General features: G+C 36.9%; 1 long non-coding RNA gene across 1 annotated transcript in view; it reads left to right on the forward strand.

Moving 5' to 3' along the window:
• The first annotated feature begins 2092 nt into the window (after nt 1-2092).
• LOC121029195 (uncharacterized) overlaps nt 2093-13921 on the forward strand; it is a 34788-nt gene continuing 22959 nt past the window's right edge. Inside the window, exon 1 of the long non-coding RNA XR_005789636.1 lies at nt 2093-2178. This is a non-coding gene — a long non-coding RNA (uncharacterized LOC121029195). The remainder of the gene's footprint in view (nt 2179-13921) is intronic.

Below are 13921 nucleotides of genomic sequence, written 5' to 3' on the forward strand. Positions count from 1 at the left end.
TTATTTTTATTTTTATGTTTCTATCTCAACAGAATCTCTCAACTCCATCTGTTTCTATCGGTACTGCTTGATTGTGGCCTAGTCATGCTCTGCTTCCCGAGAGTATGTCAGTAACCCCTGACTCCTTTTCATCTTTAGTTTCGCCAGATGTGCTGGTGTTATTCTTCTCGCCTGGACCTCATGCCTCAAGACTCAACATTCCCATCCTTCCTCTATGCTAATGTTGTCCACACTGCAACCAGAGTGATCTAGAAAAGCAAACCACATCTTGTTGGTTCCTAGTTTATATCTTTCCAGTGTATTCCCTTTACACTGAGAATGAAATCCAACTCCTCAGCAAGGCCAGGATGATGAGGGAGATGCGGCCCCCACCTTCTTGCCTCTCATTCTCTGTGTTCCAGCCTAGACTTTAGCATAACAACACTTATTTTACAGATGAGCAAATGGAAGCTTAGAGAGGTTAAATGTATTCAAGATTACACAGCTGATCAATAACACAACTCAGGTCTATTTGACTCCAGAGAATACACTCTTACCCAATGCTACAAAACTCACATTTCTTCCTCTATGGAACACTCCTAGATATTTTAATTCGCAGAAAGGTATTGTACCTTTATTAGTGCTTAACATTAGATTATTAATTATAATTGCATCTTTCCCTGCAAACTTTGGGCTTCACAAGGCACGTCCTAGTACAATTTTGGTATAATGCCTAGCATATCATAGACCATAGGTAACAATTTTTGGGTAATTGATTAGTTATTCTGTGCTATAATTAATTAATAGAAGGCAGAAACATTGTAGATATGTTATAAATATTTAAATAAAATATGTTTTCCTGAATTCTGACATTCAATCATAACAGAAAGCTGAGAAGCCCAACACGCTATTTTTTTTCATTACCAACAGTCATTTTTATTATTTTAGTGTGTTGACTCGAAAGAAAAACAAAACAAAACAAAATTCTAGAAAATACTTGTTAGTTCTGGAAGCACAAATAAAATCAAACCATCAAAAACATTCATTTAATAGATGGCAAATTCAATACTATGAGAGAGTTTAAGACTTCAAAAAATCATAGACTGCCTCTGAAGGTGTTTTGATTTTCCTGTCACTCAAATTGCTAAAATAAAAATAGGAACACATGACAAGTGCATAGAAAGCCATAATTTTACTGACATATCCACAAAATCTTGAGGATTCAAGACAGTAGAAAGAAATTTCATAGACTTTATTAGAGTCCCCGATGGTTGGACAAAGGTCTTCCTGTAATGGTTTTATTTGTCAGCAGAGACTTGATAGAGGAACAACATCTTTGGAGGGGGTCAGTATTCTAGATAAGAGAATTGGCATATTAATTTCTGACTCAAAGAGAAATTAAAAAAAATATTTTTAAGTAGGGATTAATTAGTCATTTCAAAAGCAATCATTGTTAGCTAGATGGTGTGGGCAGAAATGGATGGATGGGGAAGGGCATTTGGGTTGACAATAGCCAGGTGAAAATCTTTATAGTCTCACTATTGAGGAGTTGTGATTTAAAGACATTTTTTTAATGTTTATTTATTTTTGAGAGAGCAAGCACGAGTGGGGGAGGAACAAAGAGAGGGAGACAAAGATCCCAAGCAGGCTCTGAGCTGACGGGAGTGAGCCACATGTGGGGCTCAAACCAGGAGATCATGACCTGAGCTGAAGTTAGACGCTCAACAGACTGAGCCACTCAGGCATCCTGTGAGGAGCTGTGATTTGATGAGAGGTACGTTTCTATCCAGAAATTAGGTAATGGTGGTTTTCCGCTCATTGCACTGTTAGCCAGGAGTTTCTTCCAGTGTTCAACTCCCTCACCAATTCCTTTGTCTGTGCATGGAATTTAATTTACCACAGACACTTTTTTAAAGCCAATTCTAAGAGTTTAGTGAAATTTCTCCTCCTGTTCTCCCCACAACATATAGGAGCAAACATCCAAGAAACTCTCAATCTCTCTTATTCACAAGGAGGCTTAACAAGTGCTCTAGGTACATCAGAGAGACTTCACTGTGACACAATAATGGGCCTCTGCCCCAGGAAAGATTAGAACTCCAAAACCCTTTTTCCTTGCCTCTTGAAGGATACTTTTATGTTTGACAGGGAGTCAAGATCCTGTCTATACCAGAAGTAAAGGCATTCCGGCATATTTACACTGTGAGTGTTCCCCCCAAATACTGATATATAATAATGCAATTTCAATAACTCAAACATTTTCACTTCTCCTAATTGAGTTTTATATATACTCCATTGGTACACTCAGTTGATATAAGGTGACCAATAGAGTTTATTTATGGTGACCACAACAGTTGTCTATTAACTATAAATGGGTCAGAAATTCTGCAGGTTGGTCTGAGTCATCTAATATTTTACCATTTACCAGGAGGTGTCCTCTGAGCAGCATCAGCTTCACCTGGAGTTTGCTAGAAATGCAGGTCCTCGGAAGCCCCTGGGTGGCTCAATTGGTTAAGCATCAGACTTTAGCTCAGGTCATGATCTTGTGTTTGAGTATGAGCCCCGCGTCAGGCTCTGTGCTGACACCTCAGAGCCTGAAGCCTGCTTTGGATTCTCTTCCTCTCTCTCTCTGCCCCTCCCCCACTTGCACTCTGCCTCTCTCTCAAAAATAAATAAACATTAAAAAATTTTTTTTAAATAAAAAAGAAAATGTAGGCCTTCAGCCTCACTGCAGCCCAGATATTTGCATTGACATTAAAGTAAAAGATGCCCAGGGCGCCTGGGTGGCGCAGTCGGTTAAGCGTCCGACTTCAGCCAGGTCACGATCTCGCGGTCCGTGAGTTCGAGCCCCGCGTCGGGCTCTGGGCTGATGGCTCAGAGCCTGGAGCCTGTTTCCGATTCTGTGTCTCCCTCTCTCTCTGCCCCTCCCCCGTTCATGCTCTGTCTCTCTCTGTCCCAAAAAATAAATAAACGTTGAAAAAAAAATTTTTTTAAAGTAAAAGATGCCCTGTTCTAGGCAGAGACTCTGTGGCTGTTTGTGGTGACAGACCAGTGTGTCTCCCTCAAGCCAAGCTGCCCCATCCATTGTGGACTGATATGTTGGCAAAAGACCAAATAATAAATTTCTAGAAAAGTTAAGTTACAAAACAATGAAAATAATATTTTTAGATGCCAAGTTTTTCATGTGTATGTGCTCTACAGTTAATTTTGCAATCTTTTCTTTGTACATATGTATGAATCAATATGAAAGGGACATATACAAGAAAAACTTAAAAATAATGAATATAATGAATAGCATGACATAATGCATAACATAACCATATTAAACATAATACCATTTATAGAGTGTTTCTATGTGCCAAGAATTCATTGTGCTCTATAGTTTCACATAGTATATCATGAGACCCTCATGATTCTCTGAGAGTTTGTCCAGTTCATATGCCCATTTTGTAGATAAATAGGCTAAAGTTTAAGTTAAACAACTGCCTGAGGTCACACAGCTATAAAGTATGGATCCCACATTTGAATCCAAGTTCTGTGTAGCTTGAAAGCCTAAAACTTTTGCCTTCTCAATACCTCAATCTGATCTTTCCAAAGAAGAGGGAAATCCAGAGAAAACATGTATGCTGTATTATTTCTAGAAAGTTAGAAGACTTTCTGCTATTACATGCTATTGATGCTATTACAACAATGCTTTCACTCTACCCTCTAGGCTCATTTCTGTTAGTGTCACTGTAATACAATTGATTGTAAGGGACTTGCTAGGCAGAAATAAAACTGCTGATTTTGGGGAAAGTGGGGATGGAGAGAGAGTGGTTGAAAGTGAGGATGGTTCATTAATAGGATAAACACTATAATGTATTACTCAAAGGAATAAAAATCTTATCTTGAGCTTTACAGTGATATCATTATCAAAGAACTCCCTAGAGTGGGGAGATATGTAACAAAGGACAATTTTGGGAAATAATATACAATTTGGGAAAGGAGTTATTTGCGTCAATATGTATGCTTTCAGCAAAATAAATAAATAAAGTCCAAAAGTTAACAGATCCCATATTTAATACTTATTTCTTTTTTTTAATGTTATTTTTAAAGTTTATTTTTGAGAGAGAGAGAGATAGAGAGAATGAGCAGGAGAGGAACAGAGAGAGAGGGAGACACAGACTCCAAAGCAGGCTCTAGGCCCTGAGCTGTCAGCACAGAGTCCGAAACAGGACTCGAACCCACTAACCACGAGATCACAACCTGAGCTGAAGTCTGATGCTTAGCCAACTGAGCCACCCAGGCGCTCCTCAGTGGAGATGAACTTCTGACATCTTTAGAGCAAGAATTAGGTTTCATTATTTTTATCTATTCCCACATCATTTGAGGAGAGCTGCTTTCTAGTGAAGATTATACAGGCAGGCTCCTCCATGGCCTCCCTTGTCCTCTGAGTGGCACCTGTGCTCAGACCTGAGTACTGACCTAATGTTCAAGGTAAATCTATTCTTGGTGATATCTGATGCAGTCTTCAATGTGATTATTGATTCTGGTCATTCAAGACACTCGCCACCTACCATGCCAGGGATGGCTGTCACTGAGCTATAGTTTTTACATAGAGCTCATTTTATTTTCCTCCCATCATTCTTTTCTCCTATGGGAGAGGAAATATTACACAATTTTCAGTAGATTAGAATTAGCGATCTATCTGCTTTGCAAATGATATATTAAAGATAAGTGTGTAGAGAATGTGTAGAGACCAGCATTTCATCTGAGCAATAATCTAACAGTAATACTACTGTAATAGTGCTCCTACCACTTGTTAATTGAAAATCAATTGGTTTCCATGTCCAAAATGCTGCAATTACCTGGAAAACTACATCACACCGACAACATTTTCTTATGTGTTATTCAGACCCTGACAATTAAATCAGAAATGCAACATATTAATTCTCAAGGCCCTCATCCTTCGGTTGTTTCCCACTTCATCTTTATGATTAATTCAAAGATGGTCTGGCTCAGGGAATATCACACAACTCTGACCAACAGATATTTACAAAATAGAAATGAGGTGCTGCAATTTTTTAGAATTTGGTGCTAAAATTTTTGTCAATGGGTGTTTACAAAATGTGAATGAAGTGCTGAAAGTGTTGAACTTTCTGGGTAAGGGAAATTTGTACATTTTGTTGGTATCTATTAGTCAAAAGACACAAGTACAAAAGGGGGAGGTAATGTGTTAAATATCTTCAAAATTACCAAAGTTATAACTGGACATGAACTTAGAGATAATTTGATTTCAAACTCCTCAGTTTGCAGGTTGAAAACAAATGCAGATGGATGAAATGGCCAGTGAACTAGTTAGTCAATATTCTTTCTTCTCTTGTTGGATTTACAATATTCAACTTGACAACAACAGAAGTTTAGTTAGAACCATATTGTACTCGATTAGGAAATTTGGTTGTAGTTTCAGAGAATATAGGATTTATTCTGAAAAAGTGTAGCGTGCCCAGCGGTTTCTCTGCTTCTTCTCTTTCTCTTTTGTTTTTAAAAAGTTCTTTCAACAGCATAGCAGATTGGGCTGTTTCTTTATCCAGTTGCATCACTATTTAGGGGTCTTCTTTAAGAAATGTTTATTATAGAGGCACCTGGGTGGCTCAGTTAAGAATCAGACTTCGGCTCAGGCCATGATTTCACAATTGTGCTCTGTGCTGACATCTCAGAACCTGGAGCCTCCTTGGGATTTTGTGTCTCCCTCTTTCACTGCCCCTCCCCTGCTCGCATTCTGTCTCTCTCAAAAATAAATAAACATTACCAAAATTTTTTTAAATTTATTTTATTATTATTAGCCCCATTTAGTAGATGAAGAAGTAGGAAATCTTATCAATATTTTCGGTGTCCAATAGAATATAAACAATGGAACAAAGCCTTAAATCTTCATCTTATAACTCCAGATCTCTGGTTTAAGCTCCCTACAATTTCTTAAGTGTTAATATTCACTTACATCTGAATAACAAGACCAAAAACAACTGCCTGGGCTTAATAGGGTGAAAATGCTTTTGTCCTTGGAACGCCAGAGTTGTCTGATTTTATCCCTAGTACATGGACTAGGAAGGTAAGATGTACCTAATGACAGTGAGATAAAATGACTCATGGCACTGTGCTTTTGGAGCAAAATGGAGTTCGAGAGCTGGAATCCCAGCCATCCAGTATTTTATTACATGGTCACAAGTGTCACTGTGTGTAAGAAACAGTGAAACAAGTCTGCTTTAACCCTCTTTGGCACAGGGATATGTGCCAAAATACCTTTTGAAAGTGTAAAGAATGTTTTTACTGATCTCCTGCATATCTTTCATATTCAATATTGTGTTTATATAAATCTATTTCTGAAAGAAGAGTCTTAATGATACTTTAAGTGAATGAATTAACTAAAATTTAGTATGCTATATATATATATATATATATATATATATATATATATATATTACTTGAAAAAAGCTATTTAGAAGCTATTCCAAAATCATCCAATCTATAAATTCACATTTATAGAATCTATCAAGAAGCATTCTGGCTAGATAATAATTTTGTATTTTGGAATGAGAAACATGAACTAGAATTGATATAGCGCAATGACTTAAAACTTTATAAATCTCTTTTTTTTTTCTTTGGTCCTAGTTGCCAGAGAAGCACATTCATTTAATCTTTATCAGAAACTGGAGTTGGCTTTCAACAGCAACCTTCCGGTAGCTTATCTCATTTCCTAAAGTGAATTTTTTCAGAGGTATCACAGGGCTAAACGTGTATAAAATATCAATTACTGTGTTTCTCATCGTTGGGTGGGTCTTTATAGATTTCAAAATGTCACAAACTTTACGCCGATCTTACAACCAGCCACTGGGTATTTATTTATTTTTTAATTAAATTCAAAAATATTTCTTTATTTAAATTATTTATTTTCTAGCTTATTTATTTATTTTGAGAGTAAGAGAGAGAGAGTGTGAGTGGAGGAGGGGCAGAGAGAGAGGGAGAGAATCCCAACCAAGCTCGGGCCCCATCTCACGAAGCTGAAGCGAGATCATGAAATGAGCCGAAATCAAGAGTTGGCCGCTTAACCAACTGAGCCACTAAGGCCCTTATGTATTTATTTTTTTTAAAGTAATCTGTACACCCAATGTGGGACTCAAACTCATAACCCCAAGATCATGAGTAGCATGCTCTACTGACTCAGCCAGCTAGAAGCCCCAGGGTGTTTCTTTTTTGTTCATATTTGGAGTTTCAAACAAAACAAACAAAAAGAAAACACAAATAAATAACAAACCTCCTCCACCACCACAAAAGGCCCAGACTTTAAATTTGAGAGAATTTCCCCCCGTGGTGGAGTTGGAAAACCCGCGGAAGAATACCTGAAACTCCACCCCTGAAACTCTCTTTCCCTTTTCAGCCAGCCTCCTGGACACCTTGGTATCTGATAACATATTTATGGTACATCTGGGGCCAGAAAGATTGAGTTCTGTTTATGTTTTTTTTTAATTCTCTATAAGCTTTCTTTTTCTTATCTGTCCGATGAAGTTAAGCTTTTTAGTGCATTACATGAAGCAACATACCTCCGGCACATGGTATAAATGTGAATATAATAAGTGGGAAATTACCAATATTGTTTATGACTACATGGTTGATTTGAGGGGCAGAGACTTGCTCTAGAAGTTAGAATTTCTGAAATGCTGTCCAGGAGGCACTTTATAAGCTGAGTTATATGAATAAAGTTTGCAGCCTCCTTAGAGAACATATTTCAGGATAAATTAACAAGGTTAACCATACCTACTTTATCTTATCTCTAGTGAAGGCAAAATCAATTAAGGCAAATGAAAATAATTTATTGGTATTCATATAAACTCTTATGTTAATTTACATATGGTTCTTTAGTTTCTTGGGGCTAATTTAAAAACCTCCAGGAGGCGCCTGTCTGTTGAGTGTCTGACTTCGGCTCAGGTCATGATCTGGTGGTTTGTGAGTTCCAGCCCCCGTCAGGCTCTGGGCTGATGGCTCAGAGCCTGGGGCCTGCTTCAGATTCTGTGTCTCCCTCTCTCTCTGCCCCTCCCCCACTGGTTCTCTCTCCTTCAAAAATAAATAAATGTTAAAGAAAAAACAGAAAACAAAAAACAAAAACAAACTTCCAGAACACTTTTGAGGGACCATCAATATTATAAGTATGAATATTTAGAAGTATGACATTAGAAAAAGTTTTGCAAAGAAAAAAGTGTAAGAAATCAAGCCTTAGGAAAACTGCTTGCCCATGAGTCATCCCTCCAGAAATAATTGTTTAAATCATAGAGGAAAATATTTCATCACATTTACTTATTAGCACAACTTTACTGTGGAAGTTTTTCCAGAAAGTTTAGGAACAATAAAACTTAGATACAAAGCATAAATTACAAGAAAAAAAGATACATTATAAAAAAAAAGAAAAACATTAATTACACAGAAAAAATAGAACCTATAATATTGGCCAAAAATTGGTTATTTATTACATTAGACTAAGTATACTTACCTTAGTCTATTTTAATATTATTATTTTCCACTTGATCTTGTTTTACCCTTCATTATTTTTAATCCATGAGTCTTAAGACACATGTTGGAAGATTGTAGAAATAACGAAGTTGATACAAAGCACGGATAATTTTTCTTTAGTAGCCTCTAAAGAATCTGGTAGTTGGGGTGCCTGGGTGGCTCAGTCGGCTGAGCATCCGACTTCAGCTCAGGTCATGATCTCGCGATTTGTGAGTTTGAGCCGCGCATCGGGCTCTGTGCTGACAGCTCAAGAGCCTGGAGCCTACTTAGGATTCTGTGTCTCCCTCTCTCTCTGCCCCTCCCCTGCTTACGCTCAGTCTCTCCCTCTCTCTCAAAAATAAATAAACATTAAAAAAATTAAAAAAAAAAAAAGAATCTGGTAGCACTCAGTTCTGATACTATCATTTGGAAAAGATTTTCCCTTTAAATATACATAAGCAGGGTCAGTAATTAACAAGTTTATATTCCTATAAATAAATATTTAAAGTTTCTGTCTATACTATTTATCAGAAAGTTACATTTCCTTTTTTAAAAAAATGCCATCTATTGATGATACAGAGTGGAAAGCTATTGCATTAAAAACATGGTCTTCCTAGATTACAGGTTCTTTAGAGAAAGAGAGTATTCTTGTTTATCAGTATAATTCAAATGTCCAACATAAAACCTGTTTGTATACATAGTGGTGGATTAAAAGTTCTTAAATTTAAGGGCACCTATATGTGGCTCAGTCAGTTAAGTGTCCAACTCTTGATTTCGGCTCAGGTCATGGTCTCACAGTGTGTGAGTTCGAGCCCTGCATTGGGGTCTGCACTGACAACATGGGGTCTGCTTGGGATTCTCTCTTTCCTTCTCTCTCTGCCTTCCCCTGCTCACTTTCTCTCTCTCAGTCTCTCTCTCTCAAAAATAATAAATAAGTAAACTTAAAAAAAATTGTTAAATTTAACTATCCTATTGAAGTAATTACCACCATGTGAAATGATGTCCTCTTATGAGTAATTCTAGGGTTTTTTCAGGTGCTAAATTTAATAATGTAAGGGGCGCCTGGGCGGCTCAGTCAGTTAAGCGGCCGACTTCGGCTCAGGTCATGATCTCGTGGTCCATGAGTTCGAGCCTCGCGTCGGGCTCTGTGCTGACCGCTCAGAGCCTGGAGCCTGTTTCAGATTCTGTGTCTCCCTCTCTCTGACCCTCCCCAGTTCATGCTCTGTCACTCCCTGTCTCAAAAATAAATTAAAAGTTTAAAAAATAATTTAAAATATGCAAGTTTGCTTTTTCCTAACAAAATTAAATTTCTGAATTTATTATTGTGACGTTTATTCAAGATATGCTCAAAATAGAGTTTATCATTTAAAGACTTAGGAGGCTTCCATAGCCTTGTCCTTTGTCAGTCAGTGATCTACACCCAAAGGGTAGAAAAATTATTTTTTTAATGTTTATTTATTTTTGAGAGAGAGATGGAATGCAAGTGGGAAGGGGCAGAGAGAGAGAGAGAGGGAGACACATAATCCCAAGCAGGTTCCCGGCTCTGAGCGGTCAACACAGAGCTCCACACGGGGCTCAAACTCACGAACGGTGAGATTGTGACCTGAGCCTAAGTCAGACGCTTAACCAACTGAGCCACCCGGGTGCCCCACAAATGGTAGATAACTTCTTAAAGTAGTTTAAAAAAATATTCAAGAACATTAAAGAGTTTATCAATTAGGAAAGCCAGATGTCAGGCCTAAAGGTCACATAGCCAGAGATAAATCTCACACCACACTTGCTGGGTCTACTGGCCACTGTAGCTACAGATACCATTGCCATCGTTGTTGCTGACCTAGATGGCAGAATCGTTGTCCCACTGCCCTGAAACCTGGATACCTCTACACCCATCACGTCGTCCAAATTGACTTGACTCAGTTCTGCTTCTTCACATTGCCCATGTCTGAATCAAAGTCTCACGTAGCTGAGTCTGACTGGCAGATCCCCCTTCCCATACCAGCACCCTGCATGCAAATGGAAGTTCCGACTTTGGTTCGAATTGGAGGTCCATGGGATGCAGAAAATGAAATTTTCCCAGATGGGAGGATTTTGAGAAAGTGCCGTATTATAGGAAACATCCCATAATTCTGCCGTAAGTTCTTACTCACCTCTCTGCCTTCACTCTTTCCACATATCCTTGCTCTCTCTGTTTTGGTCATAATTGTCTTTTTAAAACAAAGTTATCTTTAACAAATGGATTTTCATATATGCTGTACTTAATTCTCCATCAAAAGATACAATCATACTTGCCTTACTTTTCTCAAAGACCTTGAGACAAAATAAAATAAGATACCTTGTAGACACTTTGAAAAGCAAAATATTTGTTTAAATATATGATATTATTATTAATGTAATTATTCATTAATATCTTTATGGAAAGACTAGAGAATATTAGATTTACATCATCATGGTCTCAGGAAGATCATTCCTTAGTAGATTTATCATGCAATCTGCTAAAGGACGTGAAGAAAGCCTAAAAACATCCTTTTTATAGATAAGCATGAATAAACTACTTATTAATTAAAAGAGTTCTTTAAAAAAATCTAAAGAAATTTTAGCTATGAGACTAATGTTTATAGATATTAAAGATTTTTTATTAATTAGTTTTAGAGAAAGTTAGTATAGTTATTAAGAATATGAGCTCAGTCAGTCAAGCATCCAACTCTTGATTTTGGCTTAGGTCATGATCTCATAGTTTGTGGTCACATCAGGCTCTGTGCTGACAGCACAGAGACTGCTTGGGATTTTCTGTCTCCTTCTTTTTCTGTCCCTCTTCTGCTGGCACTCTTCCCAACCCCCCCCCAAATAAATAAATAAACAAACATTAAAAGACAGAGAGAGAGAGAGAGAATGAGTATGAGCTCAGAATTGGCCAGACCTAATTCTTGGATCTTTAGTTATTGGCTTTGTGGCTAAGAACATTCTTTAACCTCCTTAAGTCCCAGTGTCCCCTTTTTGAAAATTTATCCTATATGGAATTATTATAATTAAGTGACATACTATGTATAAATTATATGCCACAGGATTTGACATATATTATGTGATAAAAATGCAACTTTATACAAGTATTACATTATTTTATATGTCAGAGTAAAGGGATTGAAATCATGGCATTTAACTTCTTCCTTTTGTGAAGGGTGTGTGTGTGTGTGTGTGTGTGCGCGCGTTTCTTTTGAAAGATACCTGATATACTGAATCAGGAAGGAAATCAATTGTTGCCACTCTTGATTCTTCTTACTGGAATGAAATCTTTTTTTTTTTCTATCACATAATCTGGAAAACAAATTTAAAGGTGATATGTTTTCATAATTTCACTTTTAAAATGGCCTTAACATTTTTATTAAAAAAACCCTACTAAGCTGAAAGCTATGCATAGCATTTGCCTTTTCTCTTATATAAATCCCATTATACATGTTAACTATAAGGTATACCTGGTGAATTAAAGTATCTTCCATTTTTAGCCAGCGTTAATTACCCTACTCTTGATGTATTAATCCACCAATATTTATAAATATTTGTTTTGCCATTATATAATGGAATCTACTTTTTAAATACTGGTCCCTGCTTTTATAACCTCTAAAAACTGGTTAATTGCTGTTGAGGCTGGAACTGATCACAGAAATATTACTGATGTTAAGATTATACCCATACTTAGATGATTTGCTAATTGTAATTTAAATGATAAATATTTTAATAGAAATTTCATTTGCTCTAAGTACACATCAATATGACTCATTTTTATAACATTAACCTATTTTAAGTTGTTAAAATTAAATTTGTTGTTTAACCATTGATTAACATTTATTTTCAGTGAACTTTTGTGTGATGAAAATATGATGTAATAGCTTAGACTTTTTAAGAAAACTTAGGGGAGAGGGGCGCCTGGGTGGCGCAGTCGGTTAAGCGTCCGACTTCAGCCAGGTCACGATCTCGCGGTCCGTGAGTTCGAGCCCCGCGTCGGGCTCTGGGCTGATGGCTCAGAGCCTGGAGCCTGTTTCCGATTCTGTGTCTCCCTCTCTCTCTGCCCCTCCCCCGTTCATGCTCTGTCTCTCTCTGTCGCAAAAATAAATAAACGTTGGAAAAAAAAAATTAAAAAAAAAAAAAGAAAACTTAGGGGAGAAATTAGAAAATAGTGCAGACTTCTACATAAAATACATTTTGAGAAGGAAGAAGCAAGATGTCTCTTATCAAAAATGGAAGTATTCTTTCTGAAAATTATTCTCATCATCTGTTGGGAAATATTTGAAATAGGAAGGATATGCCAAAAATAATATACTTTTTAAGAATTCACCTGTCTTAATATAAGACCTTCAACCTAATCTACCAGAGACAATGTCTGTTTTGAGATATTGATTTAGAAAGTTTTAACAAGAATACAAAGGGAAAGACCAAGATAATTTTCAGCTTTTGGCATTCAAAATAGGATTACACAACAGTAAACAGTCTTGGGATCCAGGCTGTTGAAGTGAGGAAGGATTTGGAGATTGCACATCAAAATCCTTTTCCCTATGATAAAGATGCCAGACCAGATAGCCAGAGATGCTTGACTTAGAGTTGGAAGTATTAACCAACCTTTGACCCACTGTGGGCAGATATTTGTTAATGAGAAATTTTGTGTTCAACAAACCGATTTCATTTTCTTCCCGGTACACAGCCAAACTACATTTCCAGCTCTTTTTTAGATAGATTTTGACCATGGGTCTGAGCTCACATTCAGGCCATCAGAACCTGAATGGAATGATTGCATTATTTTTAGGCCTTACCTACAGAAATCTCTCACATGTAATTTGCTCCCTTCTACCTTTGCTGACGACAATGAATTGTGCTATGAGGAGACAGCACTTTTAGTGTGTCAAGTCACTGTCATTTGGGAGTTACTTATTTTGGTACACAGTTCTAATAGTTATTAAATAAGATAATCTAAAAATTGCCTGGCCCAAGCCCTAACCCTTCATAATTCCTCAAAACTGTTACGTATTTAATGTCAAGTACTTTAACAATTCTAAGATTAAAGTAGTAAGCATGTGCATTTCAGATGAAAGCACATAAAGAGGATGGAAGTTAGCTATTGGGGTACCAAAAACAGAATAGGTTTCTAATCATTTAAAGAATGGTACAGAGTAAAGGGAGAACGTGTTTACTTTCCCAGAAGTTACAACCTAAAGCAATGGGTAAAAATCACAAGGAACTATCATTTGATCTAACTAAAAAGAGACTTTACAAAGACTGTAACAAATTCTCTTCCTTGCAGCCCCTAGCTCGATCTAAGTGACTACATTCTGGTATAGACATCTCTCCATGATTTATACAGTTTTTTGGAAACTACATAAATACTACACATATGTTACACACTCTTCTACAGAAGAAATATGTTACATAAAAA

Source organism: Herpailurus yagouaroundi, unplaced genomic scaffold (assembly GCF_014898765.1).
Source record: "Herpailurus yagouaroundi ecotype Mexico unplaced genomic scaffold, PumYag 139, whole genome shotgun sequence".
NCBI lineage: Eukaryota > Metazoa > Chordata > Mammalia > Carnivora > Felidae > Herpailurus > Herpailurus yagouaroundi.